This window comes from Porites lutea, chromosome 4 (genome assembly GCF_958299795.1).
Source record: "Porites lutea chromosome 4, jaPorLute2.1, whole genome shotgun sequence".
In the NCBI taxonomy this organism is placed as follows: domain Eukaryota; kingdom Metazoa; phylum Cnidaria; class Anthozoa; order Scleractinia; family Poritidae; genus Porites; species Porites lutea.
Genome location: NC_133204.1, coordinates 49,234,971 through 49,254,784, shown reverse-complemented (window position 1 = coordinate 49,254,784; position 19,814 = coordinate 49,234,971). Strand labels below are relative to the sequence as shown.

Genomic DNA, 19,814 nt, shown 5'->3' with positions numbered 1-19,814 from the left:
CCCTAATGAAAGGGTTCCCAAGTCTCCACTAAATAGTGGGTAAGGTGGGGAGGGAGGGTGTGTGTAAATGAGAGTGTTGTAGGCATAAAAACAAATAAAATTGGTTAATAGTTAAATAGTTAGAAAAAGCACCAATACTGAGCGACCAACAACTGCAATGCAGCCACGTCCAACACAAATATACAGTGCAAAGTAAAATGTTAAAAGTTAAAAACACCGATATTGAGCGACCAACAAACTGCAATGCAGCCACGTCCAACACAATACACAGTGCAAAATAAGACAAAAGGAACTGAAGGGTTAATATATAATATAATATAAAGTTAAGCACCTTGAAACGAGGGAAACAGGTTTCTAGGGCAAATAGATCCATTAGCTATAACCGTACCAAGATGCCTGCAGCATTGACACATGAAAGTACTGAAAGGTCTTGGAAAAAAAAAGAAGTAAATGATTACTTACTCTAAAATACTTCAGATAGCCACTGCAGTAGACCAATTAGCGAGCAAAAAAAAACTTGGAAACTCCTCAGCTAGTAGACAAAAATTCTTCTTCTCATGGATGTGGCCCACAATAAGTAGCAAAAACAATTTTTTTGCTGCTCGCGCCATAGTTAATCGTCAGCATGATGACGTACAAAATGAGAGGAGTCTGGGGACGAACTTATCCCAGCTGAATGAAAACGAAAATGGATGGAAAAAGGGGGTTACCCTACTTAAAAATGACTTTATAAATAGATAAATAAACAAAAAAACTGCCATCCAGAAAATATAATTATCTATAATGTTATTTCGTTCTTAAAACTTTGAAAATAGTTAAAAAGCCAGTTGCTGTTCTAGTGGAAAATGGGAGGAGCATGGGGATGAATTTATCCCAGCTAAATGAAAAAGGAAATGGGCGGAAAAAAAAAAAAAAAACAAAAACAAAAGAAAAGGGGGGGGGAGGAGTTAAACCCTCTTTATAAATTGTTATTAAAGAAGATAAATTGCTAACCACAAAATATGATGATCTATAATATTATTTCGTTCTTTAGAATATTGAAAATAAGGAAAAAAATTTTTTTAGCTGTTCTAATTAAAGGAGGGTGTTAAAAAAGAACAGGGGACTCAAGTAAAATAAAATAAAAAAACAATCAAACAAAAAAACAAAAACAAAAAAAACATCTACCATAAAAAGAGGAAGTGAGAAAAGAAATAAAACATCAACAGCAACAACAACAAGAATACCCATCCTGAATTACTTCGTTCTTGAAACTTTTTAGTGTAAAATTCCAGGAAGTAGAAAAAGGTAATTAGCAGATAAAGGAAACATGGAAGAGTAGGAAAGAGAAGGCTAAGAGACCCGGGTATATTGGGACAATGGATGCATCGACACCAAGGCTCTAAAAAGTTGTGAATCATCAGGGGCATAGCACAACTGAGCAGGAATGTTTCTAACCCGGTACCAGGTCATATGCCCGACATTCCCGTGTCGAGTCCAGGAAAGAAGGAAATTGAAGAAATAGAAAAAGACTGAGAGAAGATGCAAAAGAAAAGTTGTACTTGATAGACTCCACATTTTATTGCTCAAAATAATCTATCTCGATCTCCTGTATAGGTCAAATAAAATTAATCTAAACAAAGTAGAGTAAATAAATTAGGGAACAAAATACATATATATTGAAAAATAAATAAAAGGCAATTAAAAAATAATTATAATAATAAAGAGCTAGTGAAAACTATATGAAGTGCCAGTGTGGGAGGAGATAGTAAAAATATGTAAGTGGTGTGAGTTGTGGGAGATAATGATTAAACTATGTCTGAGTTAATATGTAGTTTGTGCTGAAAAAATTAATACTAGGAAGCTAGATTAGTTGAAAATAAAATATAAAGTGGAGTGAATGGAAGTATGTGAACACCATCAACCATTCAAAGAGTTGACTAGTACCCAAAATGGTACCTCTACTGTTAGGTACCCACCATAGCTTTGAAAAAAAAACAAAAAAACAAAAAAAAACAAAAAACAGTACTTTCACTAGCAACCTTTGTGGCATTACAGGTGTGGTATGGAATCCCTAATGAAAGGGTTCCCAAGTCTCCACTAAATAGTGGGTAAGGTGGGGAGGGAGGGTGTGTGTAAATGAGAGTGTTGTAGGCATAAAAACAAATAAAATTGGTTAATAGTTAAATAGTTAGAAAAAGCACCAATACTGAGCGACCAACAACTGCAATGCAGCCACGTCCAACACAAATATACAGTGCAAAGTAAAATGTTAAAAGTTAAAAACACCGATATTGAGCGACCAACAAACTGCAATGCAGCCACGTCCAACACAATACACAGTGCAAAATAAGACAAAAGGAACTGAAGGGTTAATATATAATATAATATAAAGTTAAGCACCTTGAAACGAGGGAAACAGGTTTCTAGGGCAAATAGATCCATTAGCTATAACCGTACCAAGATGCCTGCAGCATTGACACATGAAAGTACTGAAAGGTCTTGGAAAAAAAAAGAAGTAAATGATTACTTACTCTAAAATACTTCAGATAGCCACTGCAGTAGACCAATTAGCGAGCAAAAAAAAACTTGGAAACTCCTCAGCTAGTAGACAAAAATTCCTCTTCTCATGGATGTGGCCCACAATAAGTAGCAAAAACAATTTTTTTGCTGCTCGCGCCATAGTTAATCGTCAGCATGATGACGTACAAAATGAGAGGAGTCTGGGGACGAACTTATCCCAGCTGAATGAAAACGAAAATGGATGGAAAAAGGGGGTTACCCTACTTAAAAATGACTTTATAAATAGATAAATAAACAAAAAAACTGCCATCCAGAAAATATAATTATCTATAATGTTATTTCGTTCTTAAAACTTTGAAAATAGTTAAAAAGCCAGTTGCTGTTCTAGTGGAAAATGGGAGGAGCATGGGGATGAATTTATCCCAGCTAAATGAAAAAGGAAATGGGCGGAAAAAAAAAAAAAAAACAAAAACAAAAGAAAAGGGGGGGGGAGGAGTTAAACCCTCTTTATAAATTGTTATTAAAGAAGATAAATTGCTAACCACAAAATATGATGATCTATAATATTATTTCGTTCTTTAGAATATTGAAAATAAGGAAAAAAATTTTTTTAGCTGTTCTAATTAAAGGAGGGTGTTAAAAAAGAACAGGGGACTCAAGTAAAATAAAATAAAAAAACAATCAAACAAAAAAACAAAAACAAAAAAAACATCTACCATAAAAAGAGGAAGTGAGAAAAGAAATAAAACATCAACAGCAACAACAACAAGAATACCCATCCTGAATTACTTCGTTCTTGAAACTTTTTAGTGTAAAATTCCAGGAAGTAGAAAAAGGTAATTAGCAGATAAAGGAAACATGGAAGAGTAGGAAAGAGAAGGCTAAGAGACCCGGGTATATTGGGACAATGGATGCATCGACACCAAGGCTCTAAAAAGTTGTGAATCATCAGGGGCATAGCACAACTGAGCAGGAATGTTTCTAACCCGGTACCAGGTCATATGCCCGACATTCCCGTGTCGAGTCCAGGAAAGAAGGAAATTGAAGAAATAGAAAAAGACTGAGAGAAGATGCAAAAGAAAAGTTGTACTTGATAGACTCCACATTTTATTGCTCAAAATAATCTATCTCGATCTCCTGTATAGGTCAAATAAAATTAATCTAAACAAAGTAGAGTAAATAAATTAGGGAACAAAATACATATATATTGAAAAATAAATAAAAGGCAATTAAAAAATAATTATAATAATAAAGAGCTAGTGAAAACTATATGAAGTGCCAGTGTGGGAGGAGATAGTAAAAATATGTAAGTGGTGTGAGTTGTGGGAGATAATGATTAAACTATGTCTGAGTTAATATGTAGTTTGTGCTGAAAAAATTAATACTAGGAAGCTAGATTAGTTGAAAATAAAATATAAAGTGGAGTGAATGGAAGTATGTGAACACCATCAACCATTCAAAGAGTTGACTAGTACCCAAAATGGTACCTCTACTGTTAGGTACCCACCATAGCTTTGAAAAAAAAACAAAAAAACAAAAAAAAACAAAAAACAGTAGTTTCACTAGCAACCTTTGTGGCATTACAGGTGTGGTATGGAATCCCTAATGAAAGGGTTCCCAAGTCTCCACTAAATAGTGGGTAAGGTGGGGAGGGAGGGTGTGTGTAAATGAGAGTGTTGTAGGCATAAAAACAAATAAAATTGGTTAATAGTTAAATAGTTAGAAAAAGCACCAATACTGAGCGACCAACAACTGCAATGCAGCCACGTCCAACACAAATATACAGTGCAAAGTAAAATGTTAAAAGTTAAAAACACCGATATTGAGCGACCAACAAACTGCAATGCAGCCACGTCCAACACAATACACAGTGCAAAATAAGACAAAAGGAACTGAAGGGTTAATATATAATATAATATAAAGTTAAGCACCTTGAAACGAGGGAAACAGGTTTCTAGGGCAAATAGATCCATTAGCTATAACCGTACCAAGATGCCTGCAGCATTGACACATGAAAGTACTGAAAGGTCTTGGAAAAAAAAAGAAGTAAATGATTACTTACTCTAAAATACTTCAGATAGCCACTGCAGTAGACCAATTAGCGAGCAAAAAAAAACTTGGAAACTCCTCAGCTAGTAGACAAAAATTCCTCTTCTCATGGATGTGGCCCACAATAAGTAGCAAAAACAATTTTTTTGCTGCTCGCGCCATAGTTAATCGTCAGCATGATGACGTACAAAATGAGAGGAGTCTGGGGACGAACTTATCCCAGCTGAATGAAAACGAAAATGGATGGAAAAAGGGGGTTACCCTACTTAAAAATGACTTTATAAATAGATAAATAAACAAAAAAACTGCCATCCAGAAAATATAATTATCTATAATGTTATTTCGTTCTTAAAACTTTGAAAATAGTTAAAAAGCCAGTTGCTGTTCTAGTGGAAAATGGGAGGAGCATGGGGATGAATTTATCCCAGCTAAATGAAAAAGGAAATGGGCGGAAAAAAAAAAAAAAAACAAAAACAAAAGAAAAGGGGGGGGGAGGAGTTAAACCCTCTTTATAAATTGTTATTAAAGAAGATAAATTGCTAACCACAAAATATGATGATCTATAATATTATTTCGTTCTTTAGAATATTGAAAATAAGGAAAAAAATTTTTTTAGCTGTTCTAATTAAAGGAGGGTGTTAAAAAAGAACAGGGGACTCAAGTAAAATAAAATAAAAAAACAATCAAACAAAAAAACAAAAACAAAAAAAACATCTACCATAAAAAGAGGAAGTGAGAAAAGAAATAAAACATCAACAGCAACAACAACAAGAATACCCATCCTGAATTACTTCGTTCTTGAAACTTTTTAGTGTAAAATTCCAGGAAGTAGAAAAAGGTAATTAGCAGATAAAGGAAACATGGAAGAGTAGGAAAGAGAAGGCTAAGAGACCCGGGTATATTGGGACAATGGATGCATCGACACCAAGGCTCTAAAAAGTTGTGAATCATCAGGGGCATAGCACAACTGAGCAGGAATGTTTCTAACCCGGTACCAGGTCATATGCCCGACATTCCCGTGTCGAGTCCAGGAAAGAAGGAAATTGAAGAAATAGAAAAAGACTGAGAGAAGATGCAAAAGAAAAGTTGTACTTGATAGACTCCACATTTTATTGCTCAAAATAATCTATCTCGATCTCCTGTATAGGTCAAATAAAATTAATCTAAACAAAGTAGAGTAAATAAATTAGGGAACAAAATACATATATATTGAAAAATAAATAAAAGGCAATTAAAAAATAATTATAATAATAAAGAGCTAGTGAAAACTATATGAAGTGCCAGTGTGGGAGGAGATAGTAAAAATATGTAAGTGGTGTGAGTTGTGGGAGATAATGATTAAACTATGTCTGAGTTAATATGTAGTTTGTGCTGAAAAAATTAATACTAGGAAGCTAGATTAGTTGAAAATAAAATATAAAGTGGAGTGAATGGAAGTATGTGAACACCATCAACCATTCAAAGAGTTGACTAGTACCCAAAATGGTACCTCTACTGTTAGGTACCCACCATAGCTTTGAAAAAAAAACAAAAAAACAAAAAAAAACAAAAAACAGTAGTTTCACTAGCAACCTTTGTGGCATTACAGGTGTGGTATGGAATCCCTAATGAAAGGGTTCCCAAGTCTCCACTAAATAGTGGGTAAGGTGGGGAGGGAGGGTGTGTGTAAATGAGAGTGTTGTAGGCAAAAAACAAATAAAATTGGTTAATAGTTAAATAGTTAGAAAAAGCACCAATACTGAGCGACCAACAACTGCAATGCAGCCACGTCCAACACAAATATACAGTGCAAAGTAAAATGTTAAAAGTTAAAAACACCGATATTGAGCGACCAACAAACTGCAATGCAGCCACGTCCAACACAATACACAGTGCAAAATAAGACAAAAGGAACTGAAGGGTTAATATATAATATAATATAAAGTTAAGCACCTTGAAACGAGGGAAACAGGTTTCTAGGGCAAATAGATCCATTAGCTATAACCGTACCAAGATGCCTGCAGCATTGACACATGAAAGTACTGAAAGGTCTTGGAAAAAAAAAGAAGTAAATGATTACTTACTCTAAAATACTTCAGATAGCCACTGCAGTAGACCAATTAGCGAGCAAAAAAAAACTTGGAAACTCCTCAGCTAGTAGACAAAAATTCCTCTTCTCATGGATGTGGCCCACAATAAGTAGCAAAAACAATTTTTTTGCTGCTCGCGCCATAGTTAATCGTCAGCATGATGACGTACAAAATGAGAGGAGTCTGGGGACGAACTTATCCCAGCTGAATGAAAACGAAAATGGATGGAAAAAGGGGGTTACCCTACTTAAAAATGACTTTATAAATAGATAAATAAACAAAAAAACTGCCATCCAGAAAATATAATTATCTATAATGTTATTTCGTTCTTAAAACTTTGAAAATAGTTAAAAAGCCAGTTGCTGTTCTAGTGGAAAATGGGAGGAGCATGGGGATGAATTTATCCCAGCTAAATGAAAAAGGAAATGGGCGGAAAAAAAAAAAAAAAAACAAAAACAAAAGAAAAGGGGGGGGGAGGAGTTAAACCCTCTTTATAAATTGTTATTAAAGAAGATAAATTGCTAACCACAAAATATGATGATCTATAATATTATTTCGTTCTTTAGAATATTGAAAATAAGGAAAAAAATTTTTTTAGCTGTTCTAATTAAAGGAGGGTGTTAAAAAAGAACAGGGGACTCAAGTAAAATAAAATAAAAAAACAATCAAACAAAAAAACAAAAACAAAAAAAACATCTACCATAAAAAGAGGAAGTGAGAAAAGAAATAAAACATCAACAGCAACAACAACAAGAATACCCATCCTGAATTACTTCGTTCTTGAAACTTTTTAGTGTAAAATTCCAGGAAGTAGAAAAAGGTAATTAGCAGATAAAGGAAACATGGAAGAGTAGGAAAGAGAAGGCTAAGAGACCCGGGTATATTGGGACAATGGATGCATCGACACCAAGGCTCTAAAAAGTTGTGAATCATCAGGGGCATAGCACAACTGAGCAGGAATGTTTCTAACCCGGTACCAGGTCATATGCCCGACATTCCCGTGTCGAGTCCAGGAAAGAAGGAAATTGAAGAAATAGAAAAAGACTGAGAGAAGATGCAAAAGAAAAGTTGTACTTGATAGACTCCACATTTTATTGCTCAAAATAATCTATCTCGATCTCCTGTATAGGTCAAATAAAATTAATCTAAACAAAGTAGAGTAAATAAATTAGGGAACAAAATACATATATATTGAAAAATAAATAAAAGGCAATTAAAAAATAATTATAATAATAAAGAGCTAGTGAAAACTATATGAAGTGCCAGTGTGGGAGGAGATAGTAAAAATATGTAAGTGGTGTGAGTTGTGGGAGATAATGATTAAACTATGTCTGAGTTAATATGTAGTTTGTGCTGAAAAAATTAATACTAGGAAGCTAGATTAGTTGAAAATAAAATATAAAGTGGAGTGAATGGAAGTATGTGAACACCATCAACCATTCAAAGAGTTGACTAGTACCCAAAATGGTACCTCTACTGTTAGGTACCCACCATAGCTTTGAAAAAAAAACAAAAAAACAAAAAAAAACAAAAAACAGTACTTTCACTAGCAACCTTTGTGGCATTACAGGTGTGGTATGGAATCCCTAATGAAAGGGTTCCCAAGTCTCCACTAAATAGTGGGTAAGGTGGGGAGGGAGGGTGTGTGTAAATGAGAGTGTTGTAGGCATAAAAACAAATAAAATTGGTTAATAGTTAAATAGTTAGAAAAAGCACCAATACTGAGCGACCAACAACTGCAATGCAGCCACGTCCAACACAAATATACAGTGCAAAGTAAAATGTTAAAAGTTAAAAACACCGATATTGAGCGACCAACAAACTGCAATGCAGCCACGTCCAACACAATACACAGTGCAAAATAAGACAAAAGGAACTGAAGGGTTAATATATAATATAATATAAAGTTAAGCACCTTGAAACGAGGGAAACAGGTTTCTAGGGCAAATAGATCCATTAGCTATAACCGTACCAAGATGCCTGCAGCATTGACACATGAAAGTACTGAAAGGTCTTGGAAAAAAAAAGAAGTAAATGATTACTTACTCTAAAATACTTCAGATAGCCACTGCAGTAGACCAATTAGCGAGCAAAAAAAAACTTGGAAACTCCTCAGCTAGTAGACAAAAATTCCTCTTCTCATGGATGTGGCCCACAATAAGTAGCAAAAACAATTTTTTTGCTGCTCGCGCCATAGTTAATCGTCAGCATGATGACGTACAAAATGAGAGGAGTCTGGGGACGAACTTATCCCAGCTGAATGAAAACGAAAATGGATGGAAAAAGGGGGTTACCCTACTTAAAAATGACTTTATAAATAGATAAATAAACAAAAAAACTGCCATCCAGAAAATATAATTATCTATAATGTTATTTCGTTCTTAAAACTTTGAAAATAGTTAAAAAGCCAGTTGCTGTTCTAGTGGAAAATGGGAGGAGCATGGGGATGAATTTATCCCAGCTAAATGAAAAAGGAAATGGGCGGAAAAAAAAAAAAAAAACAAAAACAAAAGAAAAGGGGGGGGGAGGAGTTAAACCCTCTTTATAAATTGTTATTAAAGAAGATAAATTGCTAACCACAAAATATGATGATCTATAATATTATTTCGTTCTTTAGAATATTGAAAATAAGGAAAAAAATTTTTTTAGCTGTTCTAATTAAAGGAGGGTGTTAAAAAAGAACAGGGGACTCAAGTAAAATAAAATAAAAAAACAATCAAACAAAAAAACAAAAACAAAAAAAACATCTACCATAAAAAGAGGAAGTGAGAAAAGAAATAAAACATCAACAGCAACAACAACAAGAATACCCATCCTGAATTACTTCGTTCTTGAAACTTTTTAGTGTAAAATTCCAGGAAGTAGAAAAAGGTAATTAGCAGATAAAGGAAACATGGAAGAGTAGGAAAGAGAAGGCTAAGAGACCCGGGTATATTGGGACAATGGATGCATCGACACCAAGGCTCTAAAAAGTTGTGAATCATCAGGGGCATAGCACAACTGAGCAGGAATGTTTCTAACCCGGTACCAGGTCATATGCCCGACATTCCCGTGTCGAGTCCAGGAAAGAAGGAAATTGAAGAAATAGAAAAAGACTGAGAGAAGATGCAAAAGAAAAGTTGTACTTGATAGACTCCACATTTTATTGCTCAAAATAATCTATCTCGATCTCCTGTATAGGTCAAATAAAATTAATCTAAACAAAGTAGAGTAAATAAATTAGGGAACAAAATACATATATATTGAAAAATAAATAAAAGGCAATTAAAAAATAATTATAATAATAAAGAGCTAGTGAAAACTATATGAAGTGCCAGTGTGGGAGGAGATAGTAAAAATATGTAAGTGGTGTGAGTTGTGGGAGATAATGATTAAACTATGTCTGAGTTAATATGTAGTTTGTGCTGAAAAAATTAATACTAGGAAGCTAGATTAGTTGAAAATAAAATATAAAGTGGAGTGAATGGAAGTATGTGAACACCATCAACCATTCAAAGAGTTGACTAGTACCCAAAATGGTACCTCTACTGTTAGGTACCCACCATAGCTTTGAAAAAAAAACAAAAAAACAAAAAAAAACAAAAAACAGTAGTTTCACTAGCAACCTTTGTGGCATTACAGGTGTGGTATGGAATCCCTAATGAAAGGGTTCCCAAGTCTCCACTAAATAGTGGGTAAGGTGGGGAGGGAGGGTGTGTGTAAATGAGAGTGTTGTAGGCATAAAAACAAATAAAATTGGTTAATAGTTAAATAGTTAGAAAAAGCACCAATACTGAGCGACCAACAACTGCAATGCAGCCACGTCCAACACAAATATACAGTGCAAAGTAAAATGTTAAAAGTTAAAAACACCGATATTGAGCGACCAACAAACTGCAATGCAGCCACGTCCAACACAATACACAGTGCAAAATAAGACAAAAGGAACTGAAGGGTTAATATATAATATAATATAAAGTTAAGCACCTTGAAACGAGGGAAACAGGTTTCTAGGGCAAATAGATCCATTAGCTATAACCGTACCAAGATGCCTGCAGCATTGACACATGAAAGTACTGAAAGGTCTTGGAAAAAAAAAGAAGTAAATGATTACTTACTCTAAAATACTTCAGATAGCCACTGCAGTAGACCAATTAGCGAGCAAAAAAAAACTTGGAAACTCCTCAGCTAGTAGACAAAAATTCCTCTTCTCATGGATGTGGCCCACAATAAGTAGCAAAAACAATTTTTTTGCTGCTCGCGCCATAGTTAATCGTCAGCATGATGACGTACAAAATGAGAGGAGTCTGGGGACGAACTTATCCCAGCTGAATGAAAACGAAAATGGATGGAAAAAGGGGGTTACCCTACTTAAAAATGACTTTATAAATAGATAAATAAACAAAAAAACTGCCATCCAGAAAATATAATTATCTATAATGTTATTTCGTTCTTAAAACTTTGAAAATAGTTAAAAAGCCAGTTGCTGTTCTAGTGGAAAATGGGAGGAGCATGGGGATGAATTTATCCCAGCTAAATGAAAAAGGAAATGGGCGGAAAAAAAAAAAAAAAAACAAAAACAAAAGAAAAGGGGGGGGGAGGAGTTAAACCCTCTTTATAAATTGTTATTAAAGAAGATAAATTGCTAACCACAAAATATGATGATCTATAATATTATTTCGTTCTTTAGAATATTGAAAATAAGGAAAAAAATTTTTTTAGCTGTTCTAATTAAAGGAGGGTGTTAAAAAAGAACAGGGGACTCAAGTAAAATAAAATAAAAAAACAATCAAACAAAAAAACAAAAACAAAAAAAACATCTACCATAAAAAGAGGAAGTGAGAAAAGAAATAAAACATCAACAGCAACAACAACAAGAATACCCATCCTGAATTACTTCGTTCTTGAAACTTTTTAGTGTAAAATTCCAGGAAGTAGAAAAAGGTAATTAGCAGATAAAGGAAACATGGAAGAGTAGGAAAGAGAAGGCTAAGAGACCCGGGTATATTGGGACAATGGATGCATCGACACCAAGGCTCTAAAAAGTTGTGAATCATCAGGGGCATAGCACAACTGAGCAGGAATGTTTCTAACCCGGTACCAGGTCATATGCCCGACATTCCCGTGTCGAGTCCAGGAAAGAAGGAAATTGAAGAAATAGAAAAAGACTGAGAGAAGATGCAAAAGAAAAGTTGTACTTGATAGACTCCACATTTTATTGCTCAAAATAATCTATCTCGATCTCCTGTATAGGTCAAATAAAATTAATCTAAACAAAGTAGAGTAAATAAATTAGGGAACAAAATACATATATATTGAAAAATAAATAAAAGGCAATTAAAAAATAATTATAATAATAAAGAGCTAGTGAAAACTATATGAAGTGCCAGTGTGGGAGGAGATAGTAAAAATATGTAAGTGGTGTGAGTTGTGGGAGATAATGATTAAACTATGTCTGAGTTAATATGTAGTTTGTGCTGAAAAAATTAATACTAGGAAGCTAGATTAGTTGAAAATAAAATATAAAGTGGAGTGAATGGAAGTATGTGAACACCATCAACCATTCAAAGAGTTGACTAGTACCCAAAATGGTACCTCTACTGTTAGGTACCCACCATAGCTTTGAAAAAAAAACAAAAAAACAAAAAAAAACAAAAAACAGTAGTTTCACTAGCAACCTTTGTGGCATTACAGGTGTGGTATGGAATCCCTAATGAAAGGGTTCCCAAGTCTCCACTAAATAGTGGGTAAGGTGGGGAGGGAGGGTGTGTGTAAATGAGAGTGTTGTAGGCATAAAAACAAATAAAATTGGTTAATAGTTAAATAGTTAGAAAAAGCACCAATACTGAGCGACCAACAACTGCAATGCAGCCACGTCCAACACAAATATACAGTGCAAAGTAAAATGTTAAAAGTTAAAAACACCGATATTGAGCGACCAACAAACTGCAATGCAGCCACGTCCAACACAATACACAGTGCAAAATAAGACAAAAGGAACTGAAGGGTTAATATATAATATAATATAAAGTTAAGCACCTTGAAACGAGGGAAACAGGTTTCTAGGGCAAATAGATCCATTAGCTATAACCGTACCAAGATGCCTGCAGCATTGACACATGAAAGTACTGAAAGGTCTTGGAAAAAAAAAGAAGTAAATGATTACTTACTCTAAAATACTTCAGATAGCCACTGCAGTAGACCAATTAGCGAGCAAAAAAAAACTTGGAAACTCCTCAGCTAGTAGACAAAAATTCTTCTTCTCATGGATGTGGCCCACAATAAGTAGCAAAAACAATTTTTTTGCTGCTCGCGCCATAGTTAATCGTCAGCATGATGACGTACAAAATGAGAGGAGTCTGGGGACGAACTTATCCCAGCTGAATGAAAACGAAAATGGATGGAAAAAGGGGGTTACCCTACTTAAAAATGACTTTATAAATAGATAAATAAACAAAAAAACTGCCATCCAGAAAATATAATTATCTATAATGTTATTTCGTTCTTAAAACTTTGAAAATAGTTAAAAAGCCAGTTGCTGTTCTAGTGGAAAATGGGAGGAGCATGGGGATGAATTTATCCCAGCTAAATGAAAAAGGAAATGGGCGGAAAAAAAAAAAAAAAACAAAAACAAAAGAAAAGGGGGGGGGAGGAGTTAAACCCTCTTTATAAATTGTTATTAAAGAAGATAAATTGCTAACCACAAAATATGATGATCTATAATATTATTTCGTTCTTTAGAATATTGAAAATAAGGAAAAAAATTTTTTTAGCTGTTCTAATTAAAGGAGGGTGTTAAAAAAGAACAGGGGACTCAAGTAAAATAAAATAAAAAAACAATCAAACAAAAAAACAAAAACAAAAAAAACATCTACCATAAAAAGAGGAAGTGAGAAAAGAAATAAAACATCAACAGCAACAACAACAAGAATACCCATCCTGAATTACTTCGTTCTTGAAACTTTTTAGTGTAAAATTCCAGGAAGTAGAAAAAGGTAATTAGCAGATAAAGGAAACATGGAAGAGTAGGAAAGAGAAGGCTAAGAGACCCGGGTATATTGGGACAATGGATGCATCGACACCAAGGCTCTAAAAAGTTGTGAATCATCAGGGGCATAGCACAACTGAGCAGGAATGTTTCTAACCCGGTACCAGGTCATATGCCCGACATTCCCGTGTCGAGTCCAGGAAAGAAGGAAATTGAAGAAATAGAAAAAGACTGAGAGAAGATGCAAAAGAAAAGTTGTACTTGATAGACTCCACATTTTATTGCTCAAAATAATCTATCTCGATCTCCTGTATAGGTCAAATAAAATTAATCTAAACAAAGTAGAGTAAATAAATTAGGGAACAAAATACATATATATTGAAAAATAAATAAAAGGCAATTAAAAAATAATTATAATAATAAAGAGCTAGTGAAAACTATATGAAGTGCCAGTGTGGGAGGAGATAGTAAAAATATGTAAGTGGTGTGAGTTGTGGGAGATAATGATTAAACTATGTCTGAGTTAATATGTAGTTTGTGCTGAAAAAATTAATACTAGGAAGCTAGATTAGTTGAAAATAAAATATAAAGTGGAGTGAATGGAAGTATGTGAACACCATCAACCATTCAAAGAGTTGACTAGTACCCAAAATGGTACCTCTACTGTTAGGTACCCACCATAGCTTTGAAAAAAAAACAAAAAAACAAAAAAAAACAAAAAACAGTACTTTCACTAGCAACCTTTGTGGCATTACAGGTGTGGTATGGAATCCCTAATGAAAGGGTTCCCAAGTCTCCACTAAATAGTGGGTAAGGTGGGGAGGGAGGGTGTGTGTAAATGAGAGTGTTGTAGGCATAAAAACAAATAAAATTGGTTAATAGTTAAATAGTTAGAAAAAGCACCAATACTGAGCGACCAACAACTGCAATGCAGCCACGTCCAACACAAATATACAGTGCAAAGTAAAATGTTAAAAGTTAAAAACACCGATATTGAGCGACCAACAAACTGCAATGCAGCCACGTCCAACACAATACACAGTGCAAAATAAGACAAAAGGAACTGAAGGGTTAATATATAATATAATATAAAGTTAAGCACCTTGAAACGAGGGAAACAGGTTTCTAGGGCAAATAGATCCATTAGCTATAACCGTACCAAGATGCCTGCAGCATTGACACATGAAAGTACTGAAAGGTCTTGGAAAAAAAAAGAAGTAAATGATTACTTACTCTAAAATACTTCAGATAGCCACTGCAGTAGACCAATTAGCGAGCAAAAAAAAACTTGGAAACTCCTCAGCTAGTAGACAAAAATTCCTCTTCTCATGGATGTGGCCCACAATAAGTAGCAAAAACAATTTTTTTGCTGCTCGCGCCATAGTTAATCGTCAGCATGATGACGTACAAAATGAGAGGAGTCTGGGGACGAACTTATCCCAGCTGAATGAAAACGAAAATGGATGGAAAAAGGGGGTTACCCTACTTAAAAATGACTTTATAAATAGATAAATAAACAAAAAAACTGCCATCCAGAAAATATAATTATCTATAATGTTATTTCGTTCTTAAAACTTTGAAAATAGTTAAAAAGCCAGTTGCTGTTCTAGTGGAAAATGGGAGGAGCATGGGGATGAATTTATCCCAGCTAAATGAAAAAGGAAATGGGCGGAAAAAAAAAAAAAAAACAAAAACAAAAGAAAAGGGGGGGGGAGGAGTTAAACCCTCTTTATAAATTGTTATTAAAGAAGATAAATTGCTAACCACAAAATATGATGATCTATAATATTATTTCGTTCTTTAGAATATTGAAAATAAGGAAAAAAATTTTTTTAGCTGTTCTAATTAAAGGAGGGTGTTAAAAAAGAACAGGGGACTCAAGTAAAATAAAATAAAAAAACAATCAAACAAAAAAACAAAAACAAAAAAAACATCTACCATAAAAAGAGGAAGTGAGAAAAGAAATAAAACATCAACAGCAACAACAACAAGAATACCCATCCTGAATTACTTCGTTCTTGAAACTTTTTAGTGTAAAATTCCAGGAAGTAGAAAAAGGTAATTAGCAGATAAAGGAAACATGGAAGAGTAGGAAAGAGAAGGCTAAGAGACCCGGGTATATTGGGACAATGGATGCATCGACACCAAGGCTCTAAAAAGTTGTGAATCATCAGGGGCATAGCACAACTGAGCAGGAATGTTTCTAACCCGGTACCAGGTCATATGCCCGACATTCCCGTGTCGAGTCCAGGAAAGAAGGAAATTGAAGAAATAGAAAAAGACTGAGAGAAGATGCAAAAGAAAAGTTGTACTTGATAGACTCCACATTTTATTGCTCAAAATAATCTATCTCGATCTCCTGTATAGGTCAAATAAAATTAATCTAAACAAAGTAGAGTAAATAAATTAGGGAACAAAATACATATATATTGAAAAATAAATAAAAGGCAATTAAAAAATAATTATAATAATAAAGAGCTAGTGAAAACTATATGAAGTGCCAGTGTGGGAGGAGATAGTAAAAATATGTAAGTGGTGTGAGTTGTGGGAGATAATGATTAAACTATGTCTGAGTTAATATGTAGTTTGTGCTGAAAAAATTAATACTAGGAAGCTAGATTAGTTGAAAATAAAATATAAAGTGGAGTGAATGGAAGTATGTGAACACCATCAACCATTCAAAGAGTTGACTAGTACCCAAAATGGTACCTCTACTGTTAGGTACCCACCATAGCTTTGAAAAAAAAACAAAAAAACAAAAAAAAACAAAAAACAGTAGTTTCACTAGCAACCTTTGTGGCATTACAGGTGTGGTATGGAATCCCTAATGAAAGGGTTCCCAAGTCTCCACTAAATAGTGGGTAAGGTGGGGAGGGAGGGTGTGTGTAAATGAGAGTGTTGTAGGCATAAAAACAAATAAAATTGGTTAATAGTTAAATAGTTAGAAAAAGCACCAATACTGAGCGACCAACAACTGCAATGCAGCCACGTCCAACACAAATATACAGTGCAAAGTAAAATGTTAAAAGTTAAAAACACCGATATTGAGCGACCAACAAACTGCAATGCAGCCACGTCCAACACAATACACAGTGCAAAATAAGACAAAAGGAACTGAAGGGTTAATATATAATATAATATAAAGTTAAGCACCTTGAAACGAGGGAAACAGGTTTCTAGGGCAAATAGATCCATTAGCTATAACCGTACCAAGATGCCTGCAGCATTGACACATGAAAGTACTGAAAGGTCTTGGAAAAAAAAAGAAGTAAATGATTACTTACTCTAAAATACTTCAGATAGCCACTGCAGTAGACCAATTAGCGAGCAAAAAAAAACTTGGAAACTCCTCAGCTAGTAGACAAAAATTCCTCTTCTCATGGATGTGGCCCACAATAAGTAGCAAAAACAATTTTTTTGCTGCTCGCGCCATAGTTAATCGTCAGCATGATGACGTACAAAATGAGAGGAGTCTGGGGACGAACTTATCCCAGCTGAATGAAAACGAAAATGGATGGAAAAAGGGGGTTACCCTACTTAAAAATGACTTTATAAATAGATAAATAAACAAAAAAACTGCCATCCAGAAAATATAATTATCTATAATGTTATTTCGTTCTTAAAACTTTGAAAATAGTTAAAAAGCCAGTTGCTGTTCTAGTGGAAAATGGGAGGAGCATGGGGATGAATTTATCCCAGCTAAATGAAAAAGGAAATGGGCGGAAAAAAAAAAAAAAAAACAAAAACAAAACAAAAGGGGGGGGGAGGAGTTAAACCCTCTTTATAAATTGTTATTAAAGAAGATAAATTGCTAACCACAAAATATGATGATCTATAATATTATTTCGTTCTTTAGAATATTGAAAATAAGGAAAAAAATTTTTTTAGCTGTTCTAATTAAAGGAGGGTGTTAAAAAAGAACAGGGGACTCAAGTAAAATAAAATAAAAAAACAATCAAACAAAAAAACAAAAACAAAAAAAACATCTACCATAAAAAGAGGAAGTGAGAAAAGAAATAAAACATCAACAGCAACAACAACAAGAATACCCATCCTGAATTACTTCGTTCTTGAAACTTTTTAGTGTAAAATTCCAGGAAGTAGAAAAAGGTAATTAGCAGATAAAGGAAACATGGAAGAGTAGGAAAGAGAAGGCTAAGAGACCCGGGTATATTGGGACAATGGATGCATCGACACCAAGGCTCTAAAAAGTTGTGAATCATCAGGGGCATAGCACAACTGAGCAGGAATGTTTCTAACCCGGTACCAGGTCATATGCCCGACATTCCCGTGTCGAGTCCAGGAAAGAAGGAAATTGAAGAAATAGAAAAAGACTGAGAGAAGATGCAAAAGAAAAGTTGTACTTGATAGACTCCACATTTTATTGCTCAAAATAATCTATCTCGATCTCCTGTATAGGTCAAATAAAATTAATCTAAACAAAGTAGAGTAAATAAATTAGGGAACAAAATACATATATATTGAAAAATAAATAAAAGGCAATTAAAAAATAATTATAATAATAAAGAGCTAGTGAAAACTATATGAAGTGCCAGTGTGGGAGGAGATAGTAAAAATATGTAAGTGGTGTGAGTTGTGGGAGATAATGATTAAACTATGTCTGAGTTAATATGTAGTTTGTGCTGAAAAAATTAATACTAGGAAGCTAGATTAGTTGAAAATAAAATATAAAGTGGAGTGAATGGAAGTATGTGAACACCATCAACCATTCAAAGAGTTGACTAGTACCCAAAATGGTACCTCTACTGTTAGGTACCCACCATAGCTTTGAAAAAAAAACAAAAAAACAAAAAAAAACAAAAAACAGTAGTTTCACTAGCAACCTTTGTGGCATTACAGGTGTGGTATGGAATCCCTAATGAAAGGGTTCCCAAGTCTCCACTAAATAGTGGGTAAGGTGGGGAGGGAGGGTGTGTGTAAATGAGAGTGTTGTAGGCATAAAAACAAATAAAATTGGTTAATAGTTAAATAGTTAGAAAAAGCACCAATACTGAGCGACCAACAACTGCAATGCAGCCACGTCCAACACAAATATACAGTGCAAAGTAAAATGTTAAAAGTTAAAAACACCGATATTGAGCGACCAACAAACTGCAATGCAGCCACGTCCAACACAATACACAGTGCAAAATAAGACAAAAGGAACTGAAGGGTTAATATATAATATAATATAAAGTTAAGCACCTTGAAACGAGGGAAACAGGTTTCTAGGGCAAATAGATCCATTAGCTATAACCGTACCAAGATGCCTGCAGCATTGACACATGAAAGTACTGAAAGGTCTTGGAAAAAAAAAGAAGTAAATGATTACTTACTCTAAAATACTTCAGATAGCCACTGCAGTAGACCAATTAGCGAGCAAAAAAAAACTTGGAAACTCCTCAGCTAGTAGACAAAAATTCTTCTTCTCATGGATGTGGCCCACAATAAGTAGCAAAAACAATTTTTTTGCTGCTCGCGCCATAGTTAATCGTCAGCATGATGACGTACAAAATGAGAGGAGTCTGGGGACGAACTTATCCCAGCTGAATGAAAACGAAAATGGATGGAAAAAGGGGGTTACCCTACTTAAAAATGACTTTATAAATAGATAAATAAACAAAAAAACTGCCATCCAGAAAATATAATTATCTATAATGTTATTTCGTTCTTAAAACTTTGAAAATAGTTAAAAAGCCAGTTGCTGTTCTAGTGGAAAATGGGAGGAGCATGGGGATGAATTTATCCCAGCTAAATGAAAAAGGAAATGGGCGGAAAAAAAAAAAAAAAACAAAAACAAAAGAAAAGGGGGGGGGAGGAGTTAAACCCTCTTTATAAATTGTTATTAAAGAAGATAAATTGCTAACCACAAAATATGATGATCTATAATATTATTTCGTTCTTTAGAATATTGAAAATAAGGAAAAAAATTTTTTTAGCTGTTCTAATTAAAGGAGGGTGTTAAAAAAGAACAGGGGACTCAAGTAAAATAAAATAAAAAAACAATCAAACAAAAAAACAAAAACAAAAAAAACATCTACCATAAAAAGAGGAAGTGAGAAAAGAAATAAAACATCAACAGCAACAACAACAAGAATACCCATCCTGAATTACTTCGTTCTTGAAACTTTTTAGTGTAAAATTCCAGGAAGTAGAAAAAGGTAATTAGCAGATAAAGGAAACATGGAAGAGTAGGAAAGAGAAGGCTAAGAGACCCGGGTATATTG

The 19,814-nt window shown here is 34.1% G+C and overlaps 1 long non-coding RNA gene across 2 annotated transcripts; it reads right to left on the bottom strand.

Annotated features, from left to right (window-relative positions):
* Nucleotides 1-332: 332 nt before the first annotated feature.
* On the bottom strand, nucleotides 333-19,010 carry LOC140933937 (uncharacterized). 2 transcript variants are annotated; one of them, XR_012165090.1, is made up of 10 exons: nucleotides 18,924-19,010; nucleotides 16,872-17,081; nucleotides 14,821-15,030; nucleotides 12,770-12,979; nucleotides 10,718-10,927; nucleotides 8,667-8,876; nucleotides 6,615-6,824; nucleotides 4,565-4,774; nucleotides 2,514-2,723; nucleotides 333-672 (listed from the first exon to the last, which is right to left on the bottom strand). It is a non-coding gene; the product is annotated as an uncharacterized lncRNA (long non-coding RNA). The 2 variants fall into 2 exon arrangements; XR_012165089.1 differs by lacking the exon at nucleotides 18,924-19,010 and having other exon boundaries at nucleotides 16,872-17,310.
* Between the last annotated feature and the right edge of the window lie 804 nt (nucleotides 19,011-19,814).